This window comes from Gavia stellata, chromosome 13 (assembly GCF_030936135.1).
Source record: "Gavia stellata isolate bGavSte3 chromosome 13, bGavSte3.hap2, whole genome shotgun sequence".
NCBI classification, from domain to species: domain Eukaryota; kingdom Metazoa; phylum Chordata; class Aves; order Gaviiformes; family Gaviidae; genus Gavia; species Gavia stellata.
In genome coordinates, this window is record NC_082606.1 from 11,129,358 (window position 1) to 11,144,397 (window position 15,040).

The 15,040-nt window shown below is 44.6% G+C and overlaps 1 protein-coding gene across 1 annotated transcript in view; it reads right to left on the bottom strand.

Annotated features, from left to right (window-relative positions):
• The window catches only part of MAPK6 (mitogen-activated protein kinase 6), a 31,746-nt gene extending 22,776 nt beyond the window's left edge, over positions 1-8,970 (bottom strand). The window contains exon 1 of the mRNA XM_059823974.1: positions 8,790-8,970. The gene's annotated coding sequence lies outside the window, so the exon portion shown is untranslated. The remainder of the gene's footprint in view (positions 1-8,789) is intronic.
• Between the last annotated feature and the right edge of the window lie 6,070 nt (positions 8,971-15,040).

Here is a 15,040-nt window from a genome sequence, read left to right on the forward strand (position 1 = left end):
TTGAGAAATTCCCTCCGCTTGCTGGGAGGCAATACATTTCCGAACTATTTGTTTTCTCATGAAAACTGGGTTTTGCCTATGTGCCAGAATCAGCAGACATTTTATAAATAGCTTTGGACAGATGACAGGAAATGATGCAAGATCTCAGGCCACTCCACAGAGGGCAACTGTCTGAAGTGCTCAGAAAGAGGGACTTGCACCATTGACTACTACACGGGGAAAAAAAAATGCACAGAAGCATCATTTACTGCAGAGGGTATCAGGCTTATGAAACACAAGATCTCTATCTTTTTACAGCTCAAGCAAAAAGTCTATTTGCTTGCAACTACACTACAATGAAAAACAGGAAAATTAAATTTTCCTTTGAAGAGGAAAAACTGACCAGAATTGTCCAATTTGCCACTTTATATTTTACTCTCGAGGAGGAGCTTTCCCCTCCTAACATGCTATAAATGCCAACACACACATTGGAGGTTCTCCAGACTCTGATTGGTGCCAAACACTGGGATCATCTTCTTACCCTGGCATTTCCCATCAGCTTCAGCAAAGGCTCGTCCAACTCAAACTACTTAAATGGGCTCCAATAATAACTGCTTAGAGGTTAATCTGTATCTATTAATCTGATCCCAAAAACTATCTGTTCCTCTTTGCAATAGTAATACAGAATTCCAGAATCAACTCACTGGCTCATTTTGTTTCTGTTAGCTTCCATGAAGACAAAACCTAGTAATTTATCTCCAGATAAGCACTTTATTTGGAATAGGGTCAAACTCTCAGCTCTCTTAAGTCCATGGCAAAACCCTCAACAGATTTAAATTCAACGCAGTGACGCCAGCCTTCTCCCCAACTACCAAGTTGCTCCTCTTTCTAACAGCAGCAAGCACCTCTCAGCCCACTCCGCACCACGCTTTCACACTGCTGATGACTGAACAGCGTGCTATACATGGAAGACTACAAATATTAGTGAGAAATAGATAGTGGACTTCCCCAGCAGATGTGCTTTTTGAATCATTCAGTCTAGAGAGCGATGCATTTGAGGCCTCTGTGTTCCCACGTTGCAGTTAAGCATCGCAGGGGGCCGGAAGAGTTGCCCTCAAAGCAGCCATGGACCGGTCTCCTTTCTGCACTGGGCACTGGAAGTGCCAGAGTGTGTAAGCACACCACTCCCCCGCACAGGGGCATCGTCATAACCACCCACAGCGCTTTCTCCCGCAGACCCAGCATGGGGGAGGCTAGCCTGAGGCTTCTGCTGAGATTTTATTTTAACAGAGAATTGCATATTTGATCCCTTTCGTGACCGTACCTCAGAGGCATCCTGCTTTCAGGAGTGGATGGTTTCTACCCATCATTTGTAAGTTATCTCTTCCCATGACAGACAGAACAGCCTAGAAGCACTCCTACCTATGAAAGCAGTAAATAATAATTGACACATTTTTTGAGCTTTTGTACTGAGTAACTGATTTTACCCATGATCTAAATTGCTGTAAGTCTAAAGAAGAACTTGGATTTTTTTTTTTTTTTTTTTTTTTTTTTTGTGCTAAAGACATTGAATCCAACTGAATTTTTGTTATTTTGGAAACATAGGGTTTATTACCTTTATTAGAGGTGTGACAGTGTTGAAACAGGGCCATCCCAAACATTCTCAGTTAAAAGCGGTGCAAACAGAAATGGACTACATCTGTCCATGTATGCATTCCAGGACGTAAAAGCAAATCCACTTGTTAGTGGGTGTTCACACACTGAAAGAAGGTGGACAAGGCTGTCAGCCTTTGTAGAGCTCAGGGAGAGCTCCACTGCATGAGATCCAACTGTCCTTAATGACCACAAGCATAAAAGCCCCCTAAAATTGTAAAACCAGATTTCATTCTTTTCTGCACTTGGAAAGAAATCCTGTATATCTTTTTTGCTTCTTGACCTACGAGGAAATATGTCTCACATGCCTATTCACTGCATCACTGGATAGCCTCCTCCACAGAGACATGCTTTTCTTGTACAGGGCTCATGCACACTGCTTCTCAGAAATACCTCCATAGAATACCCCAGTGCTGAGGAATCACTGAGAAGCAGTCCTAAAACCAGAAAGTTATCTCGTGTAGGTAAGGTAAACATTTCACTGTATAGTTATGCCTAGAGGTTCTTTCATGATCTGAATAGTGAGATTTACTTTGCAAGTGAGCTGGAACTAAGAAAGATTAAAGAGGTAGAGAAACCTTCTGCTTTTTAGCGCATCAGCATTCTCTTATCTCTTATCTATCTTATGTTTAGAGCATATCTCTAAACAGTTTTCAATCGCATTTGGTCAAAAGCTGTTAAAGCAAAACTTAAGAGACACCACATACATCTAAAGCTGTATTTCATGACAGCAGAACAGGTATTCCTCCCTCATTCTTTGTGTTTTATGAAACACTGCAGAACCATTTAAGCCTCAGTTAAAATAAAATAATTTGCTGATAAACCTATTTTAGTAAACAAAAAAGTTTCTAACCATTATCTCAAATTTCTTCTTATTGTTTAATCTGGACACTCCCAAAACAAAAGCAATCAGGATGATTCAAAGAAGAGGAGTTTCAACCTTTGGACCAACTCTAATTGCAATACTTATTTCTCATGATTGCTGCAATTCAACAGACTCCAACATGATCATAGTGTTCATGTGTGCTCTGTGACCTACTCCAGCATTGCCCTGGATGACAGCAAGAGCTGCCACGTGCTTCCTGTCCCCAGGAATTTGATGTCCCCAGTGGCTCACAGCACCACAAACCAGCTGACAGACTTTCTTCTGATCCCTTGCATCCATTATCACAGAAGTTAGGTGCACAAATCCATTCACTGGTGTTCAGCAGTGGGAGACTATTTGTGACAAGGTCAGGCTGTGCAGTGGGAGATCTCACTTGGCCACCCAAAGCAGTGAAGAATCAGGCTTCAGCCACCAGACAACAGTGGGCAAACTCTTCCTGGTAGCCTGTGTCTCAAAATGGTGACCCAGAGGGGTAAGACTGCAGCTCACAAACCTCTCAGCTTTTCCTTGCTATTAACTTTTCCAGGACACGCAGCCTCTTTAGCTACAGATTATTTTGGAAAAGGTATATCCCAGAAATCAAGGATGGACACGAGTCTCAGCCCTTGCTTTGAGGGTCGAACCATCCTGCCAGGGCTGGACTAGGAGTCTCATTACTGCTGCCCAAACCATCCTGCTCCAATGGCAACTCCAGGGAGGACTTAACACTCTCAAGCCTGTCTGTCAGAGATGCTTCACAAAGACTTCAGAAGACAGCACAATATTCATCAAAACCAAGTTGGTGGTTTTCCCTTCAACCCAGCAAAGGTTTCGAAATGTCAGCTGTTTATTTTTTCATGACAGACTACCCAAGCTGGTATTTCCACAGCTGCATGGACTATCTAAATACTTCCTAGAAGTACAGAGTAAAGTGAGATTATTATGGTTTGTGATAATATCCCTGTTTAAACAATTAAGGCAATTAATTTGCTTGTGGTAAAAATGATTCAAGGACTACATGTACAATTTGCGAGCAAAGTACCACCCTGCACCCCATGTTTATCATCCTAGGTCCAATGATACTTGTTAGTAAACAATACAAACGTAATCATTGCTAGGTGATGGTAAATCACTGGCAAGGCTTAAACAGGCTGTTGTCAAGTAGGAAAACTTCAACCAAGAACCTGCGCTAATTGCCGAAATCAAGTGAAACAGCAGGGTAGTAATGGAAACTTTTGAACCTTTTCACACATTGGAACAAGACGATTTGTCTTCCTGATTGCTCTAATGTTTCAGATAGCAGGAGAACATGGGAATATGGGCCTTAATGTCAGCTAGTAAACTTCTCTGACCTTTGAAGGGAACTCCATGTGACATGACAATCACAGTAATCAGAACAAGCTCTATCTGCTCTGATACAGCTCTACTGCATGCACAGATACTCCTTTTTCTCCTCACAAGTGCTCAGTGCTCTGCTTCATTCATTGCACAAGACCGATAGTGCTCACCTGATTACCAGTAATTGGATACCAAGAAAAAATAAAATCAGTGTACTGCCCTATGTCTTATTCATCACATATTGCTCCAGTCTGAGGACAGAACCACCAGAGTTTAAGGACTCTGCAAATACCCATTAAATTAATTTCTACAATCTGCAAGAATGTCAGGGTATTATCATTTCCACTTTCCTGAACTGAGTCACAAAAATCAAGGTCACAGTAGCCTTTAATAGCAGATGTACAATTTAAGATTGCTAGAATTCAATTTTGCAAGGGATTGGTACTTTATTCCACTGTTCAACTTTTCAACCCACTTTTCAAAGTGATTGGTACTTCTTGCACCAAGTGCAGATCCCCAAAGCTCTGAATTCTCAGTTTTTGCAAGTTATTCTAGGCTTTGTCCAGGCAGTGCTGATTTTCCCCAGCACCAGAAGTCCCCAAGTAGCTGTGCTTGTACACCCTGAGTAGCTGCGCCTGCACAACCTCCACACCAGCCCCTCCACTCCCTCTCAGCTGCTCACGTAGTTTCTCCAAGTCTCCTCCCATTTCCCAGTTTCTATTTTCTTTTCTCATCTCATTTTTACAAGCTTTTTCTCCCAACCTACTCCTTAAAAATTTCCTACCTGTTCGGTCCTTGTTTCTTCCGCATGTGACTCAGGTAGTTACGTCCAGCTTCTTAACTGGAGCCAACAGGAGCCACTAAAAGCAGTGCATGGGAGGAACAGTCCACTTATATTCAAATAAGGTTCCCAAACCCACCACAGCCTGCAGCAGCCCGTGAATGCAATCACAGGAAAATTTCTGTTCAGAAGTTGACTGGGCTGGAGCACACCCAGGACCAACAGACAGCTTGGGAATTTATCTGCTACCACGTCTATCCAGTCTGCAAAACCTGAGGTCTCCAGTTCACAGACATCAAGAGATTTTCCACAAAGATAAAATGTGCATCTTTGACACTAGATTTCAAGAGTGCCCTCCTCTTCAGTAACAGGCAAGAGCCTTTTAAAAACTCTTTTTTGTCTGCCTGTTTTTAAGTAGGACAAAATCAATGCTTTCCTCCACCGTGGTTCTTGTAAAATGACAAAATATTTGAGCTAAACGTTCCAGCAAAGTTCAGATTTGGAAATATACCTGGCACAAAAATGTTTCCATCCAAAGAATTAGCCGTCAGCAAAGTCATGGTCTGTCGAAACCGAGGCAAGCACTGAGATCAAGGCAATCCCAACATGAGAGCTTCCCAGCCTTGCCCGAGCCACGGAGGGGCTGCAAGTGCCACGTTCTGCTTTGCTGTGCCACTGCTCCCCGCACGTACAGCCTCTCTCCATCACCACTCCTCTGCCTGGGCAAAGGAACAGGCACATTCACACCTTCTCCTCCCCCAGCAGAAGGTACCCAGAAAGCTAACACGGGCTGCGTCACCTCTCCAGGCAGCCTTCTCCTGACATCCCTGGGGCTGGAAAGCCGCTAGCTGTCGGGGAAGGTAGCAGCGGTAAAAGGGTCTTCCTACACAGGAACACATTAGGGAAGAAAGGAACTGGACCAGAGAGTTTCTGAGAAAGATACGGCCCTGTCAATGTTCTCCCCGTGGGTCAGTGAGAGGTTGCTGGGGGTGGGCAACAGGGAAGCCCCTCAGGGGCACTGGACACTCGCTGCTGGGATGCGGAGGGCCCTATTCAAGCTTCTCTTCCCCTTCACAAAGGTATTTTAGGGATAAGCTGTCAGCATTGGAAAGCAAGAAGACATTTCCTGTAAGAAAATATCCCACTCTACAGGACAAAGTTTTTTCCTGTTATTTTGCGCTGACACACAGTCACGCAGCCTCTCCTACCACCCAAACCCTGCTGCTTCCCCTGCGCCCTGGGTGCAGACCCGGCACCCCCTCACTGCAGCTGCCATTAGCTGGGCTGCGGGGCAGCCAGTGTCGGGGATGGGCAGGAGACCTGGGGTTAGAGGGAGGGACCCCAGGAATTAGGGGAATGCAACAGTGAAGGAGGTGAGGAGATAAGTGTTTAAATAATCTCCATCATCAGCTTCTCTGTAATCTCAGGGTTTGGCTGGTTGGAGTGATGGACAGAAACCACATGTGACTGTGCGCAGGGGACGGGGACAACAGCAACATTAACCTGATTTTCTGATGGTTACAGAGGCTGTAATTTCTTTTTATTTCCACTGTATCCTACGTGAAAAGCATTTCAAGACCTGCCCCCCCCGCTCCCCGATCCTGTTATGAAATGTTGGCTCTCACAAAGCTGTTTTCCAACGTGTCAAATTCAGGTTTTGTAGCTCTTGTTGGACAGTTTTATGAAGACAGCATTAACTCCTGACTGAGCATAAGCAACCTGGTCACTGAACACCCGGAGTGCACGACTCAGTGCCCCGATGCCTTGCCTGGGTTAGATGTACTTCTCAGAGCCCCCATCTCCAGCCTCAGCAGACTCTGTCCCACCCCTCTGTCATTCAGTGGCAGGCAGGTCACTTCCCAGGACCTTTACTAAGCTATGGTCACGAGCAGACCTCAGAAAGAGACAGCTCAGTCCCACCATTCCTGCTCGCAGGGGTTAATGGCGCAGCGCATCAGCAAGCCCACCCGCTCCCACCACCCGCGGGACCTCGGCCGGGCTGGCCCTGCGCTGGCCGCTGGGCACCCAGGGCTGCGGGGTGGCTGTCTCACCTGCAGCAGGTACACAAACTGCCTGCGGCCCTTCAGCATCATGCTGGCAGCTGCGGCAGGCAGAATCTAGGAAATACATCCCCAAATCTGCCCTTGTGTTCTTTAAAACAAACTTTTATTTATGCTGCTGGGGGTGGCAAAAAATAGCCTGAGTCCCCAGTCCACCTTCAGTTATATTTTTCCATGTGCAGAGCTGAAGCTCTGAGGCTCCTCTCCCTCTGCAGAGCAAACACAGCATTTGCAGGAATAAAGCTGGGCTTATATAAGCTTCCGAGAATGCCAAGTTGAATGTCTGACAGATGAAAAATTTCTGGTAAAAACCTATTTTTTGTCTTTTCGAGAGATCTAATCTATCTTCTGTGCATTCCTGACCTTCAGAAAGTATTTTCATCTCACACGTTAAGTATAACAATCCTCTTAACAAGGGAACATTTTGTTAGAGCTTTAAATTGGGTTACGTAAATTATTTGTAGTTCTGACAGCAGGTTTCTCTTCCGTCCACGAGGACAGTTGTTATGAGATTGCTACAAGGTTCATTCGCAATCACCACAGATAATCATCTGAAGGGACTGTTTGAAATGAGATTTTATCTGGGGGATATCTTACAAGTTTATCAAGGCTTTTTATAAAAGCAGCATTTTTGCCAAATAATTGACAATACAGTAACCTGCACAAGAATTAAAAAATCCCTGATATGACTGGTAAATTGAGAAAAAAAATATTTCCAACTCCCACAAACTTTAGGAGGAACAGAACACGGAGGGGGAAACCCCCAACGTATATATATGTATATAGGTGGTACTGAGCATGTCTCAATCCGTGAGTTTATTCTTGTTGACTACAGTGGGAATTGCAAACGGTCAGGATCGGGCTCTCTGTTTCCACTAAGTACTCGTTCAGAAAATGGCAGAGTGGAAAAATTATTCAAGAAGTAACAACACTACTTTTAGCATTACTTCAGAGCGGTCAATGACTTAAAAACACATTTTGCAGTGCTCTCTTTTCACTCTTTCTTCTCCCCAACCCCTAACCAGGCATAGGGTTAGACGCTGATTTTGAATGGGAAGAGTTCTCAGGCAGTAGAAGCCTCCCTTTCTCTCCTCACTGGTAAGGCTGACTGGGAAAAAAGTTTCTACTGATTTCTTCAGGAGTGGGAAAAGAAAGGCATCATTTATAAATTGGGATTAATTTTTTAGGTTCACCATTATATTTATGAGCTATTTAAAAAAACCCAACAAAGCAATAAAACAGTGTTTTATTCAAATGGAAAGCATTTTGTTTGACTTTAAGAAAACTGATTTACTAAACCAAAATTTTTAAATGAAAAATTTCAAATCAAAATATGGGCATTTAATTTTAAAATATTTGTAAGAGCATTTCAGATTTTTTTCTCCCTAAGTAACAAGAACAGTGAGTTACAAGTTTCATCCAATGCTAAATATGAGCAATTGAGCAAATCCAGTAAACCTGATTTCTACACACTCCTGCTGGCATTAAGTTCTCCACAACAGTGGTCCAGAAACCAACAAACCCAGCCGCCCCTTCTGCAGCATGAAAGTACTCCAAGGAGTGACATTTTCAAGGAGAAAAAAACCTGTGGGTTTGTAAACCACACACACAGGCACAAACACAAGAACCGTGCAAAAGGTGCTCAGCAGAGGAGGACCTTTACCCACAAAACTGAACATCTACTACCATTTCCAAATCTGCCTGGGAATGCTTTGCCTTGGTATTTCCAATTGTGTTGAGCTAACTCAGTGTTTTATCTTTCCTTCATATTCCTGCCCCTTCTTTGATGCCAAATACTTATTTTCAGCCGTCTATACAGAGTTGTCTCATGATTTTATTAGCAGTGTCTCTAATAATACTTTATCTACAGAGAATGCAGTGCATTAGTACTTCTGGGTACTATGTTAGGTATTTCTCTGAATTATCTAGAGACACTAGCTGACTAATATACAATAATTTTATTTCTATAAAAGACAAGATATTATTATTTTGGTAAATCTCAGAGAGAGATGTTTTTAAGTGTTAGTTAGAAAGACTGATCTTAATCCTTTATACTTCTTTCTCTTTAAACAAACAGAACTCATAGGAGAATACACACAGACATTTAACTTACCATTACTGAAGCTATCTTTTGACTTCTCAGTATCATTAATATTTAAGCAGAAAGAACAGAACAAACAATTATCCTAATGATACGACACCAAAACTAACAAAGTAATTTTAAAAAAGTCATCCAGAAGAAGTGAGAAGGTCGACTAGAAAACACAAGTCAGGAATAGCAGTGCTCCGATGAGGAGGGGAAGGTTACGTTGCTGTGATATGAGTACTGCACAGCTGTTACTCTACTAATAATTCATCATAGTAATATTTAAATGAGAGGAGGAGGAGGGCACGAGATTGTGTGTGACTCAACAGTCCCTCCCTGTCCTTAAGCAGAAAAATAGGCCACCGATACAGAAAGAGCATTAGGAGCTATAGAGTGGGAAGGTTTGTTTTCATTACCTCATGAATAAAAGAGGGCAAACTGGTCCCCTAAGAAGTGTAGAAATTATCCTGGTTTTGCTACTGCAAGTTAAATTCTGTTTCTACTCTCAGAAGCAGCCATTACCTAATGAACAAATTGATCTGGCAACCAGTGCTCTAGGTCTGTACGTGGTGTTCCTTGGATTTCAGTATATTTCCAGCAAGCTTCTATGCTCCTCACAGGGAATTACTGAATCGCTTGCTGTACTTTGTCATTTATCTACAGACACATTGATAAAAAACATTTCTCTAATCAGGGCTTACTTACCTCCAGGCTTGTTCCATTATTTTGGCCCATCAGGGTCTCTGGCACAGGCAGGCTCAGGAGACCTGTGGCACCTGAGCCGGAGCAGGAGCAGGAGCAGGAGCAGGAGCCTGCAGGAGGAGGTGTTGCGAGGAGCAGAGCCTCAGCCCCAGGGAGCCTGGGGGAGCTTCAGGAGGTACAGCAGCAACACCCAGCAACAGCAGGCTCAGCACAAGGTGGAGGGCTGGAGGAAACAGCTGATGCAGGCATAACCCAGACAGATGTGGGTGGCATCTCTGGCAGGAGAGGCAGCCTGATCACGCTTGGTTGGATATAGGGTTGCACAACTTTATCCAACAATTCAATATAAACACACCTCTCACATGCTAGCTTTTGGGGGCGGCGGGGGGCGTGTTGAGCTTTTCTTTTTAATTCTGTACAACTCCTCCTTGTTAGCAGAGTGTTACTATGACAGCCCTGGCTGAGCATCGCCTTGTTGGCTGTATAACTCTATAAAGGTAATAAGCAACCATTTAACCAGAAATACAGACAGAGACTCCAGAAATGGCCACGAGGCTAAATAACAAATAGTTTGTAACAGAACAAATCCAAAGAGAAGCATTCAGTTTAGCGCTCGGCATGAAAACACAAGGTACACAAAGTACAACCATTAAGAGATGCCAAACTCATGCAGTAACATCAGTTCTCAGCACACCAAGGTAAATTCTTCATCAGAAATTTTCTATTTTTTCCTATTCAAGCAAAGACATTACCCCCCACTTCACTTCATTAGCCTGTTCCTTCAAGATCAGGTTTGCAAACAGCCTGAGTTAATGTTGATATTATTTTTAGCTGACTGATATGGAGGTTTTATTTGCTGCATCATGTACAACAGGATTTGCGTTATTAATACATTGCAGAAAACACCACTTGTCAGATCTTCTCCATATCTGTTGTCAGTGTCCCAGTAGAGTGACCATTTAAAACTGGTCTTCAGAACTTGCTACGAAGGTTTGTACATAAAGCAAAATGAGACCCCTGGGCACGTTGAAGGAATGGGGAGTATTGATCTACACTGCTCACAAGAGTAGATTACAAGGGTCTGCAGGAAGGTACCCTCTTCTCTGTATTAGTAATTATACTAACGCAGGAGATGTTGGGCTTTTCCTGCATGGATTTTGGGAGTGCTAGAAGAACAGACCTGCCACGCTGGCTTTAATCCCTGGCAGAGCCCTCCCCACAGCTCCACCACTGCTGCTGCCTCATGGGTAGGACAGATACACGAGGCTGGAATTAGCCACCCACCCCGTTAGCACTCCCAGCTGGGACTCACGTGTTCCCAGTCACATGCAGAGGCAGAAGCCGTCCTCCCGTTCCTTCAGCTTCTGTGTCAGCCTCTAGCGTCAGCTCCAGCCCCAACAAGTATCATCTGATTACCGTGAGGTTGAAGACCATTTGCGCTCCCAAAGCTGCACCCTCGCTAGTATCTCAGCAATTGGAGGGCTCAGTCTTCAACCAGCTTGGATGCTGAGTTGTGTCACTGGCCACAGAAAACTTGAGGAAAAATGCTGGAAGAAGCAGAAGAGTCCCTAAAGTAGCAAACCTCTCTTTCTATGTGAAGGGGTTGGGTCTGGTCCACTGGAATGCAAAATATTTGCTGCTCTCTATACTGGTAGTACCAAACATGATTCAAGGTAAGTCAAACTCACTCCCCTGCTCCTTGTACATCCTCCTCCACACTATATACACACAGACTATTTCAGAACCAAAATCCTCCTTGTGCAAGCAGTTGTCCAGGTTTCAAAGCATTCGTGTACAATTGCTAAAATAATCTGCAGAGCAGCCTCCAGTTTTCCCATTGATCTTCAGTAGCCTGAAAAGGTTAGCAAGTCAAAGAGGTCTCCTTCCTATTCCCTCCTTCCTTTTTAGTCTGCATTTTGAAAAGCAACTGCATGAAGCATAGTAATACACATAAACAATGAGAGAAGGCTAATTTATCATTTTAAATCAGAAGAAAAACTGCGAACAAAGGTTAAAAAGTCTTTGCAACCACTGAATTGTTAATGGAAGGTGAATGTGTGATAGAAGATAAACATTTTCAGGTACAGATTGGGTCAGCTGACAGATTTAATAGCTTCCATAAAATATCACATTGCAACAGCTTTTATACTGTCTTTATGGGCAACCATCAATTTCCAGCTGGGCTTGGTGGCAACCAGATCAATGTACAAAGTTTGAGGATGCCCAGAAGCCCAGGCTCAGATTTGCTCTTCTTCCAGTGACAGAAGAAGTTGCTAGTTTAATCCAAATCCACGGTCTTGGTTTAGAAGAGGCTCCAGCCTCTGTTGACAAGTACCTTTGAGGTCAAGGCTTTTTCAGGCTTTGTCCGTCTGCCCAAATGCCACGCCATTCCAGCCTATGCTCTTAGTTAAAAAGGGGGGGGAAAAAGGGGCAAATTCACCCAATTCTTTTTGTTTCTAAGATACAATATTAACAAGGAAATCCTGCCCAAGGAAGCTACCACTAATTTCTCGAGTGCCCTTGGGTGCACTTTTGTGCTGAAATTCCTCTCCTGTGGATTTAGCCTCCATTCACCTTGGGGAAGGCATGTGCCAATTAGAGAAGGATCAAGTGCAAAATTCAAAGATTGGTCAGTGGCAGTTAGCTCCATTGGTGAGTCTCATTTCACGAGAAGTAACCTAACTCCCAACTCAGGAGATAGGACACCATTCATTCATTCATTCCTCTTATAACTGAGCATCAGGCCCCCGCCACAGTCACAGAGACATAGAAGAGTTCACTGCAAGGCTGGCCACTGCACTTGCCACAGGAACGGAGGGGTCAGTGTGAAGAGCCATGCTGGCACCTAAAATCCCAAACCCTCACCACATGCAAATTCTAATTTAATTAGCAGCACTAGGGTTTAAAGGTATGACCACCAGATGCAGACTGCTGGGCCCAGCCCCTGGCATGGTCAAACACACCCTGCACCCATGCCCAACTTTTCCTTAACCCGATGGGCTCCATAGTTTGGTCTTTCTAGATGAAACCGGGTAGTCGTGCTTCCTGAATGCCACACAAGTGGACAAACTCCCCTCTGGCTCTGCGAAGGCCACATGGCCCACTTGAGGAACTAACAAATGCTCTCAGAAGTGCTGTGTCTAACTTAGATTTCGAGTAACAGCATCAAGGCTTACATAGTTGTTTATCAGTCAAAAAAGAGGAGTAGGCTTTTTATAGTCTAAAGTTTATGAAGTGATAAAGATCTATGAATCATCTAACATGCAGTTTATCTACAGACAAATAGGATTAAAAATAGAGCAGGTAGTTCCGTCTCCTTTTTTTTTTTTTTTTTAATTGGAATGGAAACAAAAAGAAAGCTGGCAGATGAGGAAAAATGCTAAGGATGCTGAGCACAAGGCTATGGCCGAGGACTGCAATGAGAGCTTCCTCAATTATTGTATCTCCCTGATGAGAGGCCAGATCTTAGGTACTCTCAAGTGGCCCTTTTCTGTAATGAGGATCTCAGTATTTGGCTTATTCATATTTTTCATTTCTCTGCACTTGGTCCAGGAAATCACAAGGCTTGGCATTTTACCACTGGGATCGATGCAGACTTCTGCTTTGTAAGTGCTTGGCTCTGCCTCAGAGTTTTTTAATCTTTCCATTCCTAAATGTAACTGATAGATAGGAGTGTGCATCCCTGGGTCAGTTTTCAACTCATGATCCAAATAGCTCCTCTCAACTTGGAAGAAATCCCAAGTTTCCCAAAGAATTTACCTCGGGACAGTCTGGAAACCCTCCTTGTCAATAAATAATTTCTACCAAGTGAAACACTGACAGAGCTACTCCGCTCATCTAACTAAACTGTGAAACATTAACCTCCTTCCCTGCCCTGTGGTGGCAGAGACCGTGTTTTGCTGCTTCATGACCCATGAGTGACCTCGCTGTGAACTCCCATATTTTCAGCACACCTCCTCGAGGTTCAGGATTCAGTTACACGGCACCTACATTTAAAGAAACAGATGGGAAAAAGCAACTTTCATTTCTTCCTCGTCTCTACTGGGCATTATATACAGTGAGAGGGGGCAGATAATGCCAGGACCACCTGTTCCCCATCCAAAGGATGCTCGGTTTCCCTGACACACCCACCCCTCCAGCCTGGCAGTGGTGCTGCCTGATGTAAGGGGCTCTGCCTGCCATCACCTAGGGATCTCACTGCTCCAGCGCACTCAGAAGAGCTGTGGCTCTCAGGGCTGGGGAGGAAGAGGAGAAATACGCTGCCAAGGAGAATGAGGGCAGATGCCCGCTGCAGAACCAGATGGCCATGGGACCACAGGGGCCACCCCCCGTGACACAACATGTGTCCCTGATAGAGCTCCCTGGACACAGCCATGCCCAGCAGTCGGTAGCACAGTTGGGCAGCACCAGCAAGTCCAGTAGCACCAGTGTCACCTCAGAGGTCTCTGAGGCTGAGTGACATGGGTGGCACATACTTGAATGCCATTACACATTTGATTGTGCCTGCAGTGAAACGGAGCACAAATTTGTACGCATTGCTGCTGGGCAGGAACCGTGACACTGGAGACACCAGGGCTGTCGTTCCACAAAGCTCCAGGACCTTGTGATAAAATTCCTGAGGGTTTCAGAAGGTGAGATCCTCTGGGAGACCCCTCCTCACTCCAACAACCCCAACAGAGAGGGTTTGCCCAGAAGAAGGTCACGTGTGATGCCGGAACAGCACGTGGGCAGGAGCCACGTCAGCAGTATCCTAATTGACACCTATGCCTCTGGCTCTTCCCTACCCACTCCTTCCAACCTCACCCCTCCACTGACTAGTTTCTCTACACCCACACTTCTCCACACCCACAGTTCTCTCTCCTGCACCTGTCAATGTGCAGCCTGGCTGTGCTGACAAGCCCACCCCACACTATTCACTCTTGCTAGCAAGCCCAGAAAAGGAAGCCTCGCTCAGGCCCCTACTCTTGGGGTACAAACCAAGCAGAGCACCAGATCTCCATTCTTGCCTTGTCGCCAGAAGAGCTTTACACCTGGTGGCACTGCCCTGCACAGGTATCCATCTCAGGAGGGCTGCATGGCTTTGCCAAGCCTGCACCAGCAGCCCAGAGCTATTTTGTAATTAAGATGCTTCACTTGAGCAAGAGAAGTTGTTAAAAGAGACAAATATAGAAGAGTGTTTTGTGGAAAGGTCTGGGTAAGGAAAAATAAGCCAGTTTAATGTTCTCACAAAGAGCACTGATCCAGAGAAAAAAAAAAAAGGAAAATAGTTTTCTTTTCATTAAAAACCAAACCAAAACAAAACCCACTTTTTCTTCAGTGCAAGTAGGCTGTGCAGCCCCTGCAGAAAGGCTGTTGCAGCCCTGCTAGTTGGCCCAGACTTGACAGTGCTGCACTAGGAGAAAGAAAAAAGCCAAACCAAACAAAAACCCCACTCCTACTCAGAAGTCAGCCCTCTGCCTGCAACCTGCACACACTAATCACAGCACAACCAGGACAGCCAAGGAGAGGTTAGGTCAATTTATGGGAACAAGCTCACACAGCTCAGAGTCCACAGCTCCCTGGAGGGCTCCGTGTTT